Genomic DNA, 20,728 nt, shown 5'->3' on the forward strand with positions numbered 1-20,728 from the left:
CTCATGTTGGACCAAATTGAGGTTTGGATGGATATAGTGACATATAATCCTACCAACACTTTGATTTAGAAATACATGTAGTATAATCAGTGACCATACTTCATCTCTTCTCATGAGTAATTGACCAAGAAATTGGCTATTGATCAAGATTTGAGAGATTGAATTACCAAGAAATTGGAATTCGATCACTTAAGATTGCCAAGGAGATCAATGAATGCATTGATTGAGGAAGAGATGAAAATGAACTTGATCCAGAGAATGCAACATCTCCTAAGCCCAATGAATTCCCCATTTCTGATCTTACACATTCTCTTTAAATGCTGCAATCTACTTTTATGAGCATCTTCTCCATTCCCATTTAAGATTCTGCAATTTACTTTCCGCTATTTACATTCAGCTCTTTATTTCCAGCATTTACGTTTTCTGCTATTTACTTTTCCGCCATTTAATTTTCTACAAATCTCAAATCTAATTCTGCTTAGTTCAACTAGAACATTCCTCTAATTAAAGTTGCTTGACCAATCAATCCCTGTGGGATTCGACCTCACTCTATTTTGAGTTTTACTTGACGACAATTCGGTATACTTGCCGAAGGAAAATTGTTGAGAGACAAGTTTCCGTGCATCAAGTTTATGGCGCCGTTGCCGGGGATTGATTTTGTATCAACAATGATTAAATTGGAGGATAACTAGATTGAGCATTTTTCTTTTGTTTGATTTAAAATTCTGTTTGAGTAATTTACTTTCAGTTTTAGTTATTTTCTGCCCTTTCCCCTACCCATTTTCTTAGTTGTTAACAATTCAGTCCACTAACCTACTAACTGTTTGATATATTGCATCACTCACACTAACAGCAATTCTAACGGAAATACTTTCTGCATCTATTTCCTTACTTGTGCCTTGTTGGTTGTATGACAGGTAGAAGAAGCGGGGCTTCAACTTCCTTTGATTCTAAACCTGAGAGGACCTTCCTTAGATTAAGGAGGGAAGCAAGAGGAAAGAGAGTAGTTGGTACGGAGGAAGAAGAGGAGTATTTTGAACCAAACATGGATGAAAATATGGAGAACCATCATGAAGAAGAGGCTCACAACCATGGCAGAGAAGGTCTAGCAAATCATGCTGGGCAGGAGAGAAGAGTTTTAGGCTCTTATATCAACCCAAACCCAGGAAGCTATGGGAGTAGCATTCAAAAGCCAACCATACATGCCAACAACTTTGAACTAAAGCCACAGCTCATCACCCTTGTTCAGAACAACTGTTCGTTTGGAGGAGGTTTCCAAGAAGACCCCAACCAACATTTAACCACCTTCCTGAGGATATGTGATACTGTGAAGTCTAACGGTGTTCATCCTGACACCTATAGACTACTCTTATTTCCCTTCTCACTCAAGGACAAGGCATCTAAATGGTTGGAGTCTTTTCCGAAGGAGAGCTTAACAACCTGGGAAGATGTGGTGAACAAATTCTTGGCAAGATTCTATCCTCCTCAAAGAATCAACAGGTTGAGGGCTGAGGTTTAAACTTTCAGGCAACAAGATGGTGAGACTCTCTATGAAGCATGGGAGAGGTTTAAGGACCTGACAAGAAGGTGTCCACTAGATATGTTCAATGAATGGGTGCAGCTACATATTTTCTATGAAGGCCTCTCCTATGAATCAAAGAAGGCAGTAGACCACTCATCCGGGGGATCTCTGAACAAAAAGAAGACCATTGAGGAGGCCATAGATGTCATTAAGACTGTAGCAGAGAATGACTACTTCTATGCTTCTAAGAAAGGCAACACTAAAGGAGTGATGGAGCTAAACAATGTGGATGCACTGCTGGCCCAAAACAAGCTTATTACCAAGCAGCTGGCTGACCTCACCAAGAAGATGGAGAGGAACCAAGTAGCAGCAATCACCACCTCATCAACAACCCAAGAGGGGGTGAATGCAGAGGCAGAAGGTGAGCATGAACAAGCCAACTACATTGGAAATTCACCCAGGCAGACCCATGATCCATACTCTAAGACCTACAACCCTGGTTGGAGGAATCACCCAAACTTTGGGTGGGGAAATCAACAAGATCAAGGCCAAGATCAGAGACGTCACAACCCCAACAACCATGCAGCTCACCAACATTCCACACAGAGATCATATCAATACCACCCTCATAACACCTCTCCACATCCATACCAAAACCAAGATAACCCTTTTCATCTATCCAATCCCAACCCACCATCATCTGATGATAGACTCTCAAGGATTGAGAAACTACATGAAGGCATATGCAAAGAGATTCAAGACAGTAAGGCATTCCGAGAAGAAGTGCGGTCCAATATGTAGAATTAAGATGCTGCCATCAAGAAACTTGAGACACAAATTGGCTACCTATTCAAGCAAATTCCCAGCCACAACCCTCGCAGCTATACTGACTCAAACCAAAGGGAGGAGTGTCAGGCTATCACCCTCAGGAGTGGGGAGGAACTGAAAGAAGCTTCCCAGAAACCACAAGAAAATGGCTCAAATGAAAAGGAAGAAGAGCAAGATGGAGTTCGAGTTTCCACTTCGAGTCCGCAAAAACAAGAAGAAATGATGAAGCCAGACGTCCCAAGAGTCCCATACCCTCAGCAATTGAAGAAGAAGGCGGATGACAATCAGTTCTTAAGATTTTTGGAAATCTTCAAGAAACTACAGATCAACATACCCTTTGCTGAAGCAATAGAGCAAATGCTGCTCTATGCCAAGTTCTTGAAGGAATTGATGACCAAAAAGAGAAGTTGGAAGAATAACGAAACGGTGATACTAACCGAGGAATGTAGTGCCATCATTCAGCACAAGCTACCCCAGAAATTAAAGGATCCTGGGAGCTTCCAGATCCCTTGTATTATAGGGGAGATCACAGTGGAGAAAGCTCTATATGACTTAGGAGCCAGCATAAATCTGATGTTAGTAGCTATGATGAGAAAAATGAAGATCGAGGAGGCTAAGCCAACAAAAATAGCCCTACAACTGGCAGACCGATCGTTCAAGTTTCCTCATGGTGTAGTAGAAGATTTGCTGGTGAAGGTGGGGGATTTCATCTTCCCAGCAGACTTTGTAGTGTTGGACATGTAGGAGGAAGCCAAGGCCTCCATCATCCTGGGAAGACCGTTCTTAGCTACTGCTGGAGCTGTCGTTGATATCCAAAAAGGTGACCTCACCCTGAGATTACACAATGAAAATATGACATTCAATGTGTTCAAGGCCATGAGTTACCCACCAGAACAATTGGGAGAGTGTATGAGGTTGGACTCACTGGAAGATGCAGTGCAGGAGAGCTTTGAAGAAGAAGAACCTGAAGGGTTGACCGAGGAGAAATCAACGTCTAGTGAAGAGGCCGCAACAGCAGAAATTCATATACAAGGCGCACCAAAGGAAGAGAATGAAAAGTTAGAAGCACCAAAACTTGAACTCAAAGCACTGCCACCCACTCTCAAATATGCATACTTAGGAGAGAATGAAAGCCACCCAGTGATCATAAACTCATCCCTCAGCCAAGATCAAGAGGATGAATTACTCCAAGTGTTGCGAAAGCATAAGGATGCCATTGGATGGACCCTCGCTGACCTGAAAGGAATCAGTTCGGCCATATGCATGCATAAAATACTGTTGGAAGATGATGCCAAGCCATCCATTCAATCCCAAAGGAGGCTGAACCCAATCATGAAGGAAGTAGTACAGAAAGAAGTTATGAAGTTATGGTAGGGAGGGGTAATCTACCGGATCTCAGACAGCCCCTGGGTCAGCCCCGTGCATGTCGTCCCAAAAAAAGGAGGAATCACTGTAGTCCCCAATGAGAAGAACGAACTAATCCCCACCAGGACCGTCACAGGATGGCGGATGTGCATAGACTACAGAAAACTGAATGAAGCTACAAGAAAATATCATTTCCCCCTTCCATTTATGGATCAGATGTTGGAAAGACTCCCAGGACACGCATATTATTGTTTTCTCGACGTTTATTCAGGATATAACCAAATAGTGGTTGATCCCAGAGACCAAGAAAAAACCTCATTCACTTGCCCATATGGAGTGTTTGCTTACAGGCGCATGCCATTTGGGCTATGTAATGCACCTGCAACTTTCCAACGCTGCATGCTTTCTATCTTCTCGGATATTATAGAGAAATTCATTGAAGTCTTTATGGATGATTTCTCGGTATTCGGAGAATCCTTTCCTAGTTGCTTAAATCACCTAGCCTTGGTATTGAAAAGATGCCAAGAGACCAATCTGGTCTTGAACTGGGAGAAATGTCACTTTATGGTGACTGAAGGAATAGTCCTTGGCCATAAAGTTTCTAACCAAGGTATTGAGGTGGACAAAGCTAAGGTGGAACTTATTGAAAAACTTCCTCCACCCAGTGATGTCAAGGCAATTAGGAGTTTTTTAGGGCATGCTGGCTTTTACAGAAGATTTATTAAAGATTTTTCAAAGATAGTCAAGCCCTTAAGCAATCTCCTTGTATCTGATACACCGTTTGTCTTCGATGAAAAATGCATGCTAGCATTCGAAAATTTGAAACAGAGGTTGTCCTCTGCCCCTATCATTTCCCCACCTAATTGGAACTTACCATTTGAATTGATGTGTGATGCATTTGATTTTGCAGTTGGGGCCGTGTTAGGGCAGAGGAAAGATAACTTAGTCCATGTGATATACTATGCTAGCAAAGTCCTCAAGTAAGGGAGGAATCGTCGAGCTAGCGACGCTAAAAGAGCGCTTTGTTGGGAGGCAACCCAACCTAAGGTAGTTTCTTTTTCATCATCATTTCAATAAAGATCACAAGTTGTTTCCCCTGTATTACGAGGAGCTAAGTTTGGTGTTCCACACTAAAACAATCCAAGAGTGAAAGTGTAATTCTAAGTTTGGTGTTCCACCAAAGATATTAGTTAGAATCACACTACACTCGAATGGCAAAATGCTAGCTCCAACCAATCAGGGGAACCACTTAGTAGTAGTTTAGTCTTTAGTTAATAGTTGTTTAGTTAATAACAACATATGAGGCTCTCTGCAAGTATGCAATCTGTCGTACTAGGCAAGGAACTAAGTTTGGTGTTCACACACCAAATTAAGTTCAGAAATTCAATAGCATACATGCAAGCTAACTATTTCTCAAGTGCTTTGGGAACAAGCAACTTCCAATAACTTTGCAGGAACCTTCTGAGGAAATGGTGCACCATCATCTAAGGAAGTGAAGGAGCAAAAACTATGGATGATGACAACAAAGGGACAGCTAAAAACCATCACCCAAAGGTTGTATTGTTACTTAATTCCATATACTTGAAATGCTAAAAATTGGAAGTCCCAAGGTGCCCTTGATTAATAGTTACTCATTAGTTTAAATCATTAGAATTTAATGTTTGTTTTTATTGCTTTTGTCATATATGTGCTGGTTTTAATGTCAATGCTGCATCTTCACCTTGTTTACATGTATGCTTGTCCTTTTAAGCCAAATAAAAAGAGAATGTTTGTTATAAAAGACCAGAGTGGAATCCATATTGTGGAGTAAGTTCCTAATTTTGTGGTGTGGTAATAGCTTAGCTAAGTTGGTTCACCAACAAGGTGGGAAGGCAACTATCTGTCCTAAATCATATGCTTGAAACACACCCTATGAGACTAGCTAAATAATAAGATCCTAATAAGAAAAAGAAAAATAACAATAAGAGTTGAAAAAGAAAGAAAAGATAATAAAGAATAAGGCTAGGCACCAAGGGCTTGAATCTTGAGTGATATGTCTGTGGTGCTCTTGTACCAAGGATCTGCTTGGATGAATAAGTTCTTAGGAGTGCTTCATCACTTGGTAACTTAGGTTAACTAACCCGGGATTATCAACTGAAAATCCACTATCAAGAGCAACCTTGCTACAGAACATTTAGTAACCCAAAGAGGTGCTGGACACCAAGACCTCAAGGAAAGAAAATAACAAACCATGTGCCTGTGGTGTGCATGTATGGGGGAGAGAGACTTGAGGGAGTAAGTCCTTAGGGGTGCTTCAACACCTAGCACCTTGAACCAACTGGTTCAGGAGTGTTGGCTGAAAGCTTATCTTAAAGAGTCGCCCCCTCACAGAGCACTTAGCCTAAGAGCACAATCAAACCTTGAAAACAATAAAAGGATCAATGAATAAAAGTCTCATAGGGTGCAATCAAGTGAGTATTCCAGGACATGATAAAGGTCTGAAAGCCAGTGAAGGAATGAACCTAAGTTGCTATGCATGAAACCACCATAAAACCAAGGGCATGACTTCCACAATAATGATTCATTCATCTTGTCATTTTATTCATCATTCTCTTGTTCCAGTACTTGCTTAGGGACAAGCAAGCTTTAAGTTTGGTGTTGTGATGCCAGGGCATTTTGGCCAGTTTCACTGACCTTTTCTTTACTGTTTTAGGGTAGTTTCATGCATTTTCTTAGGAAATAAGCAAGTTTTGGGTAGAATTTCACTTACATCTTGATTCAAGCAAACATTGTGCACTTTACATGATTTCATAAGAATTATGCATGAATTAAATGACAAATTGGATGATGCATGTCTCATGACTTGGATTAGAACTTTGATGCACTCTACTGCTTGATTTCCGGACAAAGGAAGCAAGGAAGAACCACGTTAACAGTCACGTTAGTCTGACTAACGTGATCACTAACGTGGAAAGGGAGCTAGCTTGCAACGTTAATGAGAAAAGTAATCGCCAATAACGTCCTCGAAGCCATCATAGCCCACGTCAAGAGTCACGTTAACTAAGTTAATGTGAACTCTAACGTGGAAGAAGAAAATGAAGCCAACGTTAGTGACACTCACCTTTGTCACTAACGTTGGACCAAGCTCATATTGGCCACATTAAGAGCCACGTTAACTCAGTTAATATGGACTCTAACGTGGGGAAGCAAAAGAATAGCCAACGTTAGTGACACTCACCTTTGTCACTAACGTTGGACTAAGCCACTTTGAGCCACGTTAGTTGCCACGTTAACTTAGTTAACGTGGAAGCTAACGTGGAGGGAGCAAGAATCACCAACATTAGTGACACTCACCTTTGTCACTAACATTGGAATGAGCCACTATGAGCAACGTTAACTCCCACGTTAACTTAGTTAACGTGGAAGCTAACGTGGATGAAAGAATGATGAGTCAATGTTAGTGACACTCACCTTTGTCACTAACGTTGGAGATGGCTATCACCACCACGTTAGAAGCCACGTTAACTTAGTTAACGTGAACTCTAACGTGGGAAGTAGGGGCATTTTGAAACGTTAGTGACAAAGGTAAGTGTCACTAACGTTTTCGAAGATTTGGCAAGCCTACGTTAAAGGTCACGTTAGCCACACTAACGTGAACTCTAACGTAGGGAAGGGAGGATTCTCAACGTTATTGGAAAAGGTAAGTCCCAATAACGTGTGCGAAGGATCAAGAGGCAACGTTAGTGGTCACGTTGGTGCCACTAACGTTGAAGTTAACGTGGATCACCCTTGGGTTAGGAACGTTAGTGAAAAAGGTGACTGCCACTAATGTTCTCGAACCCACACTTTCACTTAACGTTAAAGCCACTAACGTCCTAAGCTAAAAGTTCCTTCCTACTTCACACTTTCTCTCTGCAAGTAAAGCTAAGCCCACTGAAGAGGATAACTGCTTCAAACTCAAGATCCAAAGGCCCATATCCAAGATTTGAAGAACCAACTAGAAGATCAGAAGAGTAGTATATATAGGGATAGTTTTGAATCAAAAAGGGGGGTTGGAAATTAGAGAGCTACTCTCTGTATTTTACTTTCTCTGCAACTTTTAGTTTAATTCTGAGAATGTACTCTCCATCTATGCTTTTCATTCCCAGAGCTATGAACAACTAAACCCCTTTCATTGGGTTAGGGAGCTCTGTTGTAATTTGATGGATCAATATTAGTTTTCATTATTCTTCTTCTCTCTTTTCTCTTGATTTTACTAGAAAGCTTTCAATCTTCATTCAATTGGGTAGTTATCTTAGAAAAGAAGCTATTCATACTTGGATCTCTTCGGAACTTTGGAAGAGGAATGAAGAGACCATACTAGAAATGCTTTCTCATGTTGGACCAAATTGGGGTTTGGATGGATATAGTGACATATAATCCTACCAACACTTTGATTTAGAAATACATGTAGTATAATCAGTGACCATACTTCATCTCTTCTCATGAGTAATTGACCAAGGAATTGGCTATTGATCAAGATTTGAGAGATTGAATTACCAAGAAATTGGAATTCGATCACTTAAAATTGCCAAGGAGATCAATGAATGCATTGATTGAGGAAGAGATGAAAATGAACTTGATCCAGAGAATGCAACATCTCCTAAGCCCAATGAATTCCCCATTTCTGATCTTACCCATTCTCTTTAAATTCTGCAATCTACTTTTATGAGCATCTTCCCCATTCCCATTTAAGATTCTGCAATTTACTTTCCGCTATTTACATTCAGCTCTTTATTTTCAGCATTTACTTTCCTGCTATTTACTTTCCTGCCATTTAATTTTCTGCAAATCTCAAATCAAATTCTGCTTAGTTCAACTAGAACATTCCTCTAATTAAAGTTGCTTGACCAATCAATCCCTGTGGGATTCGACCTCACTCTATTGTGAGTTTTACTTGACGACAATTTGGTATACTTGCCGAAGGAAAATTATTGAGAGACAAGTTTCCGTGCATCAACAACCACTTCCATTCTACCTTAGATTAAGTGTGTATCTCTTATATTCCTGGTTCACGCATTTGATTGCATCTCCTGACGACAGAGCATTCGAATCCGTGAGATCAGAGTCTTCGTGGTATAAGCTAGAATTATTGGCGGCCATTCTTGAGATCCGGAAAGTCTAAACCTTGTCTGTGGTATTCCGAGTAGGATCTGAAATGGGATGACTGTGACGAGCTTCAAACTCACGAGTGCTGGGCATAGTGACAGACATAAAAGGATCAATGGATCCTATTCCGACATGAGTTAGAACCGACAGATGATTAGCCGTGCATTGACAGTGCATTTGGACCATTTTAACTGAGAGGACGGATGGTAGCCATTGACAACGGTGATCCACCAACATACAGCTTGCCATGGAAGGAGTCTTGCGTGCGTGAAGAAGAAGACAGTAGGAAAGCGGAGATTCAGAAGACAGAGCATCTCTAAAACCTCAATCTGTTCTCCATTACTGCATAACAAGTATTATTTAATTTATGCTATTTACTCCTCATAAACCCAATCACTTTTATTACAAATTTCCTGACTAAGAATTACAAAATAACTATAGCTTGCTTCAAGCCAACAATCTCCGTGGGATCGACCCTTACTCACGTAAGGTATTACTTGGACGACCCAGTGCACTTGCTGGTTAGTGGTACGAGTTGTGAAAAGTGTGATTCACAATTCGTGCACCAAGTTTTTGGCGCCGTTGCCAGGGATTGTTCGAGTTTGGACAACTGACGGTTTATTTTGTTGCTTAGATTAGGAAAAATTTATCTGTTTAGTTTAGAGTCACTAAAATTGCGTCTTCTATTATTGTTTTTGGTTGAAATTTTTTTTTAATCCTTATTTTCTCTTTTTAAATTTTTCGAAAATTTTTATAAACTAATAATTGAGTTTTTCTGTTTGAGTTTAGTTTCATATTTTAAGTTTGGTGTCAATTGCATGTTTTTATTTTCTTTTAAATTTTTGAAATTGTGTTCATTGCTTTCTTTATCTTCAAATTGTTCTTGCTATTTTTCTTGTTTGATCTTTAGTTTTTCCTGTTCTGTGTATTTTCTTGTTTTTCTTGTGCATTTTCAAATTATCAGCATTCAAAAAAAGAGATTAAAAAAAAAAAATTTATATACATTAAATACCTTTTTTAAAACACGTTAAATTTATAGCTCAGTTGGCTAGAGCGTTGTGCTTATGTTCTTGGTAATTGGGTATCTTCATTTTTAAAACTTTTTCAAAAATAATTTTTTTTGATTAAATCTTGTGTCAAACTTTTAAGTTTGGTGTTCTCTTGTTATTTTTTTTATTTTATTTATTTTCGAAAACTTATTTTTAGTTTTCTAAAAGTTTTAAGTTTGGTGTTCTGTTTATGTTCTTGTGAGTCTTCAAGGTGTTCTTGAGCCTTCTTTGTATTTTGATCTTAAAATTTTTAAGTTTGGTGTTCCTTGGTTTTTTCCCTCCAAAACTTTCGAAAAACAAAGAGCATTAGATCTAAAAATTTTAAGTCTTGTGTCATTTTATTGTTTTTCTCTTTCCTCGTTAAATTCAAAAATATCTTTTCTCTTTATTTTAAATTGAATTTTCGAAAATTACTTTTAAAAATTCAGATTTTTATTTTAAAAATCAAATCTTTTCAAAATTCAAAATCTTTTTCAAAAATCATATCCAAAGTTTTTCAAATCTTCTAAATTAAGCAATTATTTTCATTTTCAAATTTATTTTTCTCTTGGTTTTCGAAATTTACATTTTAATTTCTAATTATTTTATTTTATTTTATCTTATTATTTTTATTTAACTTAATAATTTGGTTTGTTCTACTTAAATAAAATAAAAACAAAAATATATTTTCTTTGCAATCCATATCAATTCCATTTTATCCATCATGGACCTAAGTGGAAATGAACAGTCCAGAAGGACTATGGGGTCATATGCTAATCCCATTACTGCTGCATATGGGAGTAGTATCTGTATACCTCCCATCAAAGCAGACAGTTTTGAGCTAAATTCTCAGCTCATTGTCATGGTGCAGCAAAACTACCAGTATTCTGGTCTTCCACAGGAAGAACCTATTGAGTTTCTGACACAATTCTTGTAAATTGCTGACACAGTACGTGACATGGAGGTAGATCAGGATATATACAGGCTGTTACTGTTTCTGTTTGCTGTAAAAGATCAAGCTAAAAGGTGGTTAAATAACCAACCCATAGCAAGCATAAGAACATGGAAACAGTTATCAGACAAATTCCTGAATCAATATTTCCCTCCAAAAAGGATGACACAGCTAAGGCTGGACATCCAAGGCTTTAAACAAGAGGATGATGAATCCCTTTATAATGCCTGGGAGAGGTACAGAGGGATGATAAGGAAATGCCCCTCTGAAATGTTTTCAGAGTGGGTGCAATCAGACATCTTCTACTATGGGCTTATAGAAAAAGCTCAGGTATCTCTAGACCACTCAGCTGGTGGATCTATACACATGAGAAAAACTATTGAAGAGGCTCAAGAGCTTATTGATATAGTTGCTAGAAATCAGCATCTGTACATAAGTAGTGGGTCTTCCATAAAGGAAGAAGCCAAAGCAGTATCTACTGAACCTGGTCCTCCAGAACAAGTTGCTGAACTCAATCAACAATTGTGTTTTCTAACAAAACAGCTAGCAAAATTCAAGGAGATGCTACAAGACACTAAAAATGCTAATAAAAATATGGGAGCACAATTGAATCAGACAAAATAGCAGATATCAAAGTAGATAACAGAAGAGTGCCAGGCAGTTTAATTAAGAAGTGGGAAAACATTAAATAACTCACTTCAGAGCAACAGAAAGCCAAGGAAAGAACAACTGATAGAGGATGAGCAAAATATCATCCAAAATCCCTCTGAGGATAGTAAGATCCCAGAGAGGAATAACTCTGGTGTTCAAACGCCAGAAAAGGATGCAAAGCTGGCATTAAACGCCCAACCCACGTGCAGTTCTGGCATTCAAATGCTAGAAACAGGCAAAGAGCTGACGTCAAATGCCCAATGGAAGCTCAGTTCTGACGTTTAAATGCCAGTGAGGGATCAGACACACACAAGTGCTGATAGTAACCCCTCTAAAAAGGCTTCTCCAACCACCTCTGTAGGAAATAAACCTACAGCAACTAAGGTTGAGGAATATAAAGCCAAGATGCCTTATCCTCAAAAACTCCGCAGAGGAGCAGGATAAGCAATTTGCCCGCTTCGCAGACTATCTCAGGACTCTTGAAATAAAGATTCCGTTTACAGAGGCACTTGAGCAAATACCCTCTTATGCCAAGTTCATAAAAGAGATCTTGAGTCATAAGAAGGATTGGAGAGAAACTGAAAGATTTCTCTTCACTGAAGAATGCAGTGCATTCATTCTGAAAAGCTTCTCAGAAAAGCTTAAAGATCCCGGGAGCTTTATGATACCATGCATATTAGAGGGTAATTGCACCAAGACAGCTTTATGTGATCTTGGAGCAAGTATCAACCTAATACCTGCATCTACTATCAGAAAGCTTGGTTTAACCGAAGAAGTCAAACCAACCCGGATATGTCTCCAACTTGCTGATGGCTCCATTAAATACCCATCAGGCGTGATTGAAGACATGATTGTCAGGGTTGGGCCATTCGCCTTTCCCACTGACTTTGTAGTGCTGGAAATGGAGGAGCACAAGAGTGCTACTCTCATTCTAGGAAGACCTTTCCTAGCAACTGGACGAACTCTCATTGATGTCCAAAAGGGGGAAGTAACCCTGAGAGTCAATGAGGATGAGTTCAAGTTGAATGCTGTCAAAGCCATGCAGCATCCAGACACACCAAAAGACTGCATGAAAGTTGATCTTATTGACTCTCTGGTAGAGGAGATCAACATGGCCGAGAGTCTCGAATCAGAGTTGGAAGACATCTTTAAAGATGTTCAGCCTGATCTGGTGGATTCAGAGGAATTGAAAGAGCCTCTGAAACTTCATCAGGAAGAGGAGAAACCTCCTAAACCCGAGCTCAAACCACTACCACCATCCCTGAAATATGCATTTATGGGAGAAGGTAACACTTTTCTGGTGATCATAAGCTTTGCTTTAAATCCACTGGAAGAGGAAGCACTACTTCAAGTGCTAAGGACACACAAGGCAGCTCTTGGGTGGTCCATAAGTGATCTTAAGGGCATCAGCCCAGCAAGATGCATGCACAAGATCCTATTGGAGGACGATGCTAAGCCAGTGGTTCAACCACAGAGGTGGCTAAATCCAGCCATGAAGGAGGTGGTGTAGAAAGAGGTCACCAAGTTACTGGAGGCTGGGATTATTTCGTGTGCTACATGTTATATGGGATGCAAGTAACTTTTTTTCCGTCTCCGTTTTGAGTTCTTTCATCGCTCTCTACGTGGTATTGCTTATAATATATTGTCGAGTTTATTACGTATGGTACTCTCCCATCTCATAATTGTGATAAACTATTATTGGTTCTCATGACACACACCCCATTTTTTAGTATTATGTATTTTTTTACTAATTATTTATTTGTTTGTGCTGTTTCATTTATTGAGACATTGATAAGAGCTAGATTTCAAAGCCACGAGGTAGGGTAGAATATAGGAATGGTCCGAATAGATTCCTTGACTTCTTATTTGTCAATGCATTATCTGATGGGATGGTACATTGTCCATGCCCTTTGTGTGGGTTCCGGTTTTTCCAAACTAGACAGGATGCCTGGTGCACGAATTGTGAATCACACTTTTCATAACTCGTACCACTAACCAGCAAGTGCACTGGGTCGTCCAAGTAATACCTTACGTGAGTAAGGGTCGATCCCACAGAGATTGTTGGATTGAAGCAAGCTATGGTTATTTTGTAATTCTTAGTCAGGAAATTAGTAATAAAAGTGATTGGGTTTATGAGGAGTAAATAGCATAAATTAAATAATACTTGTTATGCAATAATGGAGAACAGATTGAGGTTTTGGAGATGCTCTGTCTTCTGAATCTCCGCTTTCCTACTGTCTTCTTCTTCACGCACGCAAGACTCCTTCCATGGCAAGCTGTATGTTGGTGGATCACCGTTGTCAATGGCTACCGTCCGTCCTCTCAATTAAAATGGTCCAAATGCACTGTCACTGCACGGCTAATCATCTGTCGGTTCTAACTCATGTCGGAATAGGATCCATTGATCCTTTTATGTCTGTCACTATGCCCAGCACTCGTGAGTTTGAAGCTCGTCACAGTCATCCCATTTCAGATCCTACTCGGAATACCACAGACAAGGTTTAGACTTTTTGGATCTCAGGAATGGCCGCCAATAATTCTAGCCTATACCACGAAGACTCTGATCTCACAAATTCGAATGCTCTGTTATCAGGAGATGCAATCAAATGCGTGAACCAGGAATCTAAGAGATACACACTCAATCTAAGGTAGAACGGAAGTGGTTGTCAGGCACGCGTTCATGGGTTGAGAATGGTGATGAGTGTCACGGATCATCATATTCATCATGGTTAAGTGCGAGTGAATATCTTAGAACAGAGACAAGCGTGTTGAATAGAAAACAGAAGTAATTACATTAATTCATCGAGACACAGCAGAGCTCTGGTGCACGAAATTGTGATCATCAATGGTGCCAACAACTTGGTACGCACAATTTTAATCTCAACTCTTTATCAAAACTCCGCACAACTAACCAGCAAGTGCACTGGGTCGTCCAAGTAATAAACCTTACGTGTAACAACCCCGATTTTCGAGTACGCGAGATCTTTTCTGAAAGTACGAATTTCTCCAGAAGATCAGTAAGGGGAAAACCTTTGATATATCATCAAGAATCTCAATCCTCATTGTCATTATGTCATCTTTAAGTTAGAACCTTTTCCGAGATAAGCTCGATAACGCGGTCGCGAAGAACCTAGTTTTTGAACCGTATCGGTTAGGAGTTTTGATTCGGTTTTTCGTAAATAGTCTCAGTTTGACAAACCGGGCCCGATTTATGAGAGAAAAGAGATAATAGGATGATATTATCATTATATGAGTATTAGAAGCCTCTTGAATGATATTATAAGGTTACCTGATCAGTTTTAGTTAAAAACAGAAAACCGGTTTACCCGGGTTCACAATTTACTGGTGCAGCTTAGCACTAGCATTCTTTGATGACTTTAGCAATGCTAAGGCCTCATTATTCATGTTTTATTCTCATAATAAATATGTTACTAGTGTCATTTATGCTAGTAGCTCAGAAAATAATTTTTAGAAATGTTTTTGCAAGTGTTCCGATACATCTAGTTTTAGTAGTTATACACCTGAGATATTTTAATATTATTTTAATCCACCTCCAAGCCAACCAATCACAACTCACCCTACACCCCCAAAACCCCCAAGTCTGGCTCATTTTCACTTTGTGGCCGAAAATAGGTAGAGAGAAAAAGAGAGAAAAGTTCTTAGTTCCAAATCTTCAAAGCTTGATTTCTGCTGAACTAAAACTCAAATCAAAATTCCAATCCGACCAAAATGATTCTCTCTTCTTTCTCTACATGATCATATGACTTATCAAGGCTGGGATCAAGGTGAGTTGGCTGCACCATCTCTCTTTTGATTCGGTTTCAAGGAAACATGTCTAAATATGTGTTTTCTTGATGTGATTTAGGAGGAAAAAGTGCTTAAGGACCACCTGAAAGTTTGATTGAATTAGGAGCAGCAAGACCAGGTAGGGTGTCACGAAATTAATCTTGATTATTTGTGCTTGAGTTGTGTGAATGTTTTATTAATTGTCTGTGCTAAAAATTGGTTGCATATATGATTGATTCTTGGTGAAAATTTGGTGAAATTTTGATGAAATTTGATGAAATTCAAGCTTTAAAGTTCATGTTCTTGGGCAGCTGGAAAAACGAAACCCTAAGCATAAATTGAGGTTCAATTTATGTTAAAATCATGTAGAAAATATGGGGTTTTAGTGGCTGCAATTTTATTTTGAATATGGTAAAAATCGGTTGCTGAAAAGACTGAAAAACGGGTAAAAACAGAGAAAGAATCTGAAGAATTTATGAAGAACATGAAGAACACGTTGAGTGTGATGAAGAACAATGAAGAACAGGCCTTAGATCTTAAAAAGGGCAAGGAAGTAAAATTTTTGGTGTTTAAGGGGTTGTTTGGTAATTTCTGAAAGTTAGGGTGGTAAAAGTAGAAATATTAAAAGTTACGGGTGGTAAAAAGTAAATTTTAAAGGTTAAAAGTAAAAGTAAGTTTATTTTTGAAAATTTAATGATAAAATAATAAAAAATAATAAAATATTAAATAATAATATTTAATTAAAGATAATATTTTAATAAAAATAATAAAATAATGCGAAAAAGACAGTTTTCTGTAAAAGCTTTAGAAAGACAACTTTAAGCGCAGAATCTCATAATTACCTTCATAAAACACTTAGGGAGTGGTAAAAACATATTAGTGAGGCAAAGATAAATAAAAGATAAAAAGTTGAAGAAAAGATAAAAATCGAAGAAAAAGTCTGTAAAGTTTTAACGACAGAAAAACAGACAGAGACTAGTGAACGAACTAGGGCAACTTAGTTAGTCCTTGAATTGCGAATAGGGTTAGGCATTATATGAAAAGTTAAACTGTTTCAGTATAGACTTAATGAACCTATACTTGGGGCAGGCTAACTAATCATACCGAAATTTACATAAGCTTTAAATACACAAGTTAGACAGAGAAATCAGAACAGGGTAAAGAGACTAAGAGCAGAAGGCTTATTGAAAAGTTATTTGTTGCTTGAGGCAACCCAAGAGATAGTATATATTATATATATATATTTGTTGCCTAATGCAACCCAAGATATATATATATATATATATATATATATATATATATATATATATATATATATATATATATATATATATATATATATATTTGTTGCTTAATGCAACCCAAGAGATGTTTGTTTATTTATCTGTTGCCCTGAGGCAACCCAAGAGTAATTTTCCATTCCCAAGTGTATATATTTCCTGCGAGTAGAAAGCAGAGGCTGCCTCAATAGAGCTGCTAATGATTGTATGCGCATTTATTTGAACGAAAAATCGTATCCGGAAAATCGTGAACTCGTGACTGGATAAATGTCGGGAATGCAGGTGCTAACCGACACATGAGCTCATGGCCTGCGCTAGGGCTAGACATGCATCATTCTTGTCTGCGCATCATTCTCTGTTGCATTCTTTCTTGTGTGTGATCTATTTCTTTTTGTTTGTTTGTTTGAGTGCTATGTCTATGCTTTATCTTCTTGTATTCTTCTGCTTGTGTTCTGTTCTTTGTTTTTTTCTATCCATTTTTTTAACTTTTGTTTACTACATTACTGTATTCTATTATCCATCTGCTAATCGGAAACGAATAAATGAACGTAACTAACAACCCCGACCCTACTAAGAACTCCCCAGTTCTTACCCCTTCTCTCCCTTCCTCCCCCTCAGATGGAGACGGGCGTGATCTTCTATGAGTTCGAGGACCCTTACGTCTACGAGGATCCGATACATCACAATTACTTCATCATGGGATTGGAGCCTTGCATTAGACGATATGCGTTACCTAATTGAGCTTTTCAACATCCTCTGTCTAGCCCGCATTTTAACCCTGATGCTCCTTACGACTTTCCCTTATCCTGGGTACATCCTGATGCACCTGGACATCCTTTTCCTGATGATCCTGAGCACCCTATACCAGCTCAACCTTTGAATGAGGCGGTACCTGAGCCTATCATTCCTGATGAGCCTGAGTTAGCTGAAGACTATGTACCTGTGATACCACCAGAGTGGGATTTTCCCCCTGAGCCGATCCCCGACTTTCCACAGCCTGATGAGCTGGCACTACCGGACAGTGGGGTAGCCTCTATATACGTGAACGGACTTGTGCTCGCGAATGGTTTTGTACATAGTGACTGTAGTGCTTCTGGTGGATCTGAGGGTATAGCTGTAGCTGCAGACGATGAGGAGGAGGAGGATCCTGAGATAGAGATAGAGCAGGATGAGGAGATGGATGAGCCTCACAATGAATCTCCGAACGGCCACGTGTAGATATAGTTTGACTGCGGAAAGGGGCATTCTTTTGATGACACTCTAGTCTGACATTATCTGATAGTTAGTCTCTCACTTGTGTTAGTACACCCGAGAGCTAGGAGCTATATAGTGGTTAGGCTAGCCTGGGCGCCAGCTTAGTGGCTTTTTGTATGGGCCAGGCCCTGGGAGTGTCGTGTAAATATTAGCTACGTAGGATGACGAGGATGTAAACTGACTTGATCTTGTGTAAACGCTACATGTTTTGTTATAGTGTACATGATGTATATTATCAGCTGTATTTCTATGTTTCTTTATGCCGCTTTTCTATTACTCTCAATGTATGCTTGTTTATTTTACCTGAACATCCGCAACAAAAAAAAAAGTTACTCGTAAAACTGGCATCTCTCTAATAAGGAACAGGCTCCTATATTAAATAATAAATAATAATTAGGAAGGATAAGTTAGTAACACTTAGCTTCTTGTATGACCATGGCATACTGGGAGTTGGGTTGTTACATTACGTGAGTAAGGGTCGATCCCACGGAGACTGTCGGCTTGAAGCAATCTATGGTCATCTTGTAAATCTCAGTCAGGAAGATTCAAATGCTTATGGAGATTTGATAATTAAAAGATGGATAAAACATAAAATAAAGATAGAGATAGAGATACTTATGTAATTCATTGGTAAGAATTTCAGATAAGCGTATGAAGATGCTTTGTTCCTCTTGAACCTCTGCTTTCCTATTGCCTTCATCCAATTATTCATACTCCCTTCCATGGCAAGCTTTATGTTGGGCATCACCATTGTCAATGGCTACTTCCCGTCCTCTCAGTGAAAATGTTCCAAATGCGCTGTCACCACACGGCTAATCATCTGTCGGTTCTCGATCATGTTGGAATAGGATCCATTGATCCTTTTGCGTCTGTCACATGCCCAACACTCGCGAGTTTGATGCTCGTCACAGTCATCCCTTCCCGGATCCTACTCGGAATACCACAGACAAGGTTTAGACTTTCTGGATCTCAGGAATGGCCGCCAATTGATTCTAGCCTATACCACGAAGGTTCCAATCTTAGATTAGAAGCCCAAGAGATACGCATTCAAGCCATTGCTAGTAGAACAGAGGTGGTTGTCAGGAACATATTCATAGGTGAGAATGATGATGAGTGTTACAGATCATCACATTCATCAAGTTGAAGAATGAATGGATATCTTAGAGAAGAAGTAGGCGTGAATTGAATAGAAAATAGTAGTAATTGCATTAATTCATGAAGAACAGCAGAGCTCCACACCTTAATCTATGGTGTGTAGAAACTCCACCGTTGAAAATACATAAGAATAAAAGGGTTTAGGCATGGCCGTGAGGCCAGCCCCCAAACGTGAAAAGGTCTATCAAAGTGTATGAAAGTCTATGTAAAGCATCATAGCAAAAGGTCCTATTTATAGAAAACTAGTAGCCTAGGGTTACAGAAATAGGTAATTAATGCAGAAATCTTCTTCCGGGCCCACTTGGTGTATGCTTGGGCTGAGCATTGAAGCTTCCATGTGTAGAGACTTTTCTTGGAGTTAAACGCCAGCTTTTGTGCCAGTTTGGGCGTTTAACTCCAGCTTTTATGCCAGTTCTGGCATTTTGACGCCAGAATTTCTATGCTGACTTGGAACGCCGGTTTGGGCCATCAAATATTGGGCAAAGTGATGCACGGAAAACTTGTCTCATAACAAATTTCCTTCGGCAAGTGTACCAAATTTGTCGTCAAGTAAAAACTCACAATAGAGTGAGGTCGAATCCCACAGGGATTGATTGATCAAGCAACTTTAATTAGAGGAATGTTCTAGTTGAGCGAATCCAGAATTTGAGTTGAGAATTGCAGAAAATAAAATGGCGGGAAGGTAAATGACAGAAAAAGTAAATGCTAGAATTAAAGAACTGAAAGTAAATGACTGAAAGTAAATTGCAGAATTGTAAATGGGAATGGGGGAATTGCTCATAAAAGTAAATAACAGAAATTAAAGAGAACGGGTAAGATCAGAAATGGGGAGTTCATTGGGCTCAGGAGATGTTGCATTCTCCGAATCAATTTCATTTTCATCTCTTCCTCAATCAATGCACTCATTGATCTCTTTGGCAATCTTAAGTGATCGAATTACAATTTTTTGTAATCCAATCTCTCAAATCTTGATCAATAGCCAATTCCTTGGTCAATTGCTCATGAGAAGAGATGAAGTATGGTCACTGATTATACCACATGCATTTCCCAAATCAAGTGTTGAGAGGATTATAGTCACATATCCATCCAAACCCAATTTGGTCCAACATGAGAAAGCATTTCTAGCATGATCTCTTCATTCTTCTTTCAAGGTTCAGAAGAGATCCAAGTTTGAATAGCTTCTTTTCCAAGATAACTACCCAATTAGATGAAGATCGAAAGCTTTCAAGTAAAATCAAGAGAAAAGATAGAAGAAGAATAATGAAAACTAGTATTGATCCATCAAATTACAACAGAGCTCCCTAACCCAATGAAAGGGGTTTAGTTGTTCATAGCTCTGGAAAATGAAAACAAAGATGGAGAATACATCATGAAACTAGAAGTACAGAGAAAGTAAAATACAGAGAGTAGTTCTATGCCAAGAGGCTCCCTATAATTTCCAACTCCCAAAATAATTCAAAGCTACTCCTATATATACTACTCTTCTGTTCTTCTAGTTGATTATTCAAGTCTTGGGTATGGGCCTTTGGATCTTGAGTTTGAAGCAGTTCTCTTCTTCATTGGGCTTAGCTTTGTTTGCAGAGAGAAAGTGTGAAGTGGGTGATAAACCACTATTTCATGGTTTATCTTGTGCTCAATTGAGTGGATTTCATCAACTCTTTACCCACTTATTCATATTATTTGTATGGTTTTACATTTGCCTTCCTAATTATATGCTTTGATTGAAAACATGCTTCCTTGATCTTATATTTGCTTATTATTAATCCTCTCTTATTACCAT

The 20,728-nt window shown here is 38.9% G+C and overlaps 1 non-coding gene and 1 pseudogene across 1 annotated transcript; one reads left to right on the forward strand and one right to left on the reverse strand.

Annotated features, from left to right (window-relative positions):
• Positions 1 to 1,498: 1,498 nt before the first annotated feature.
• On the reverse strand, positions 1,499 to 1,605 carry LOC148567754 (small nucleolar RNA R71). Its single transcript, XR_015882060.1, has one exon. It is a non-coding gene; the product is annotated as a small nucleolar RNA R71 (small nucleolar RNA).
• Positions 1,606 to 17,157: 15,552 nt separating this feature from the next.
• LOC148567755 (uncharacterized) lies at positions 17,158 to 17,757 on the forward strand (annotated as a pseudogene).
• Positions 17,758 to 20,728: the final 2,971 nt, after the last annotated feature.

Source organism: Arachis ipaensis, chromosome B4 (assembly GCF_059453495.1).
Source record: "Arachis ipaensis isolate K30076 ecotype BB chromosome B4, ASM5945349v1, whole genome shotgun sequence".
Classification (NCBI taxonomy): Eukaryota; Viridiplantae; Streptophyta; class Magnoliopsida; order Fabales; family Fabaceae; genus Arachis; species Arachis ipaensis.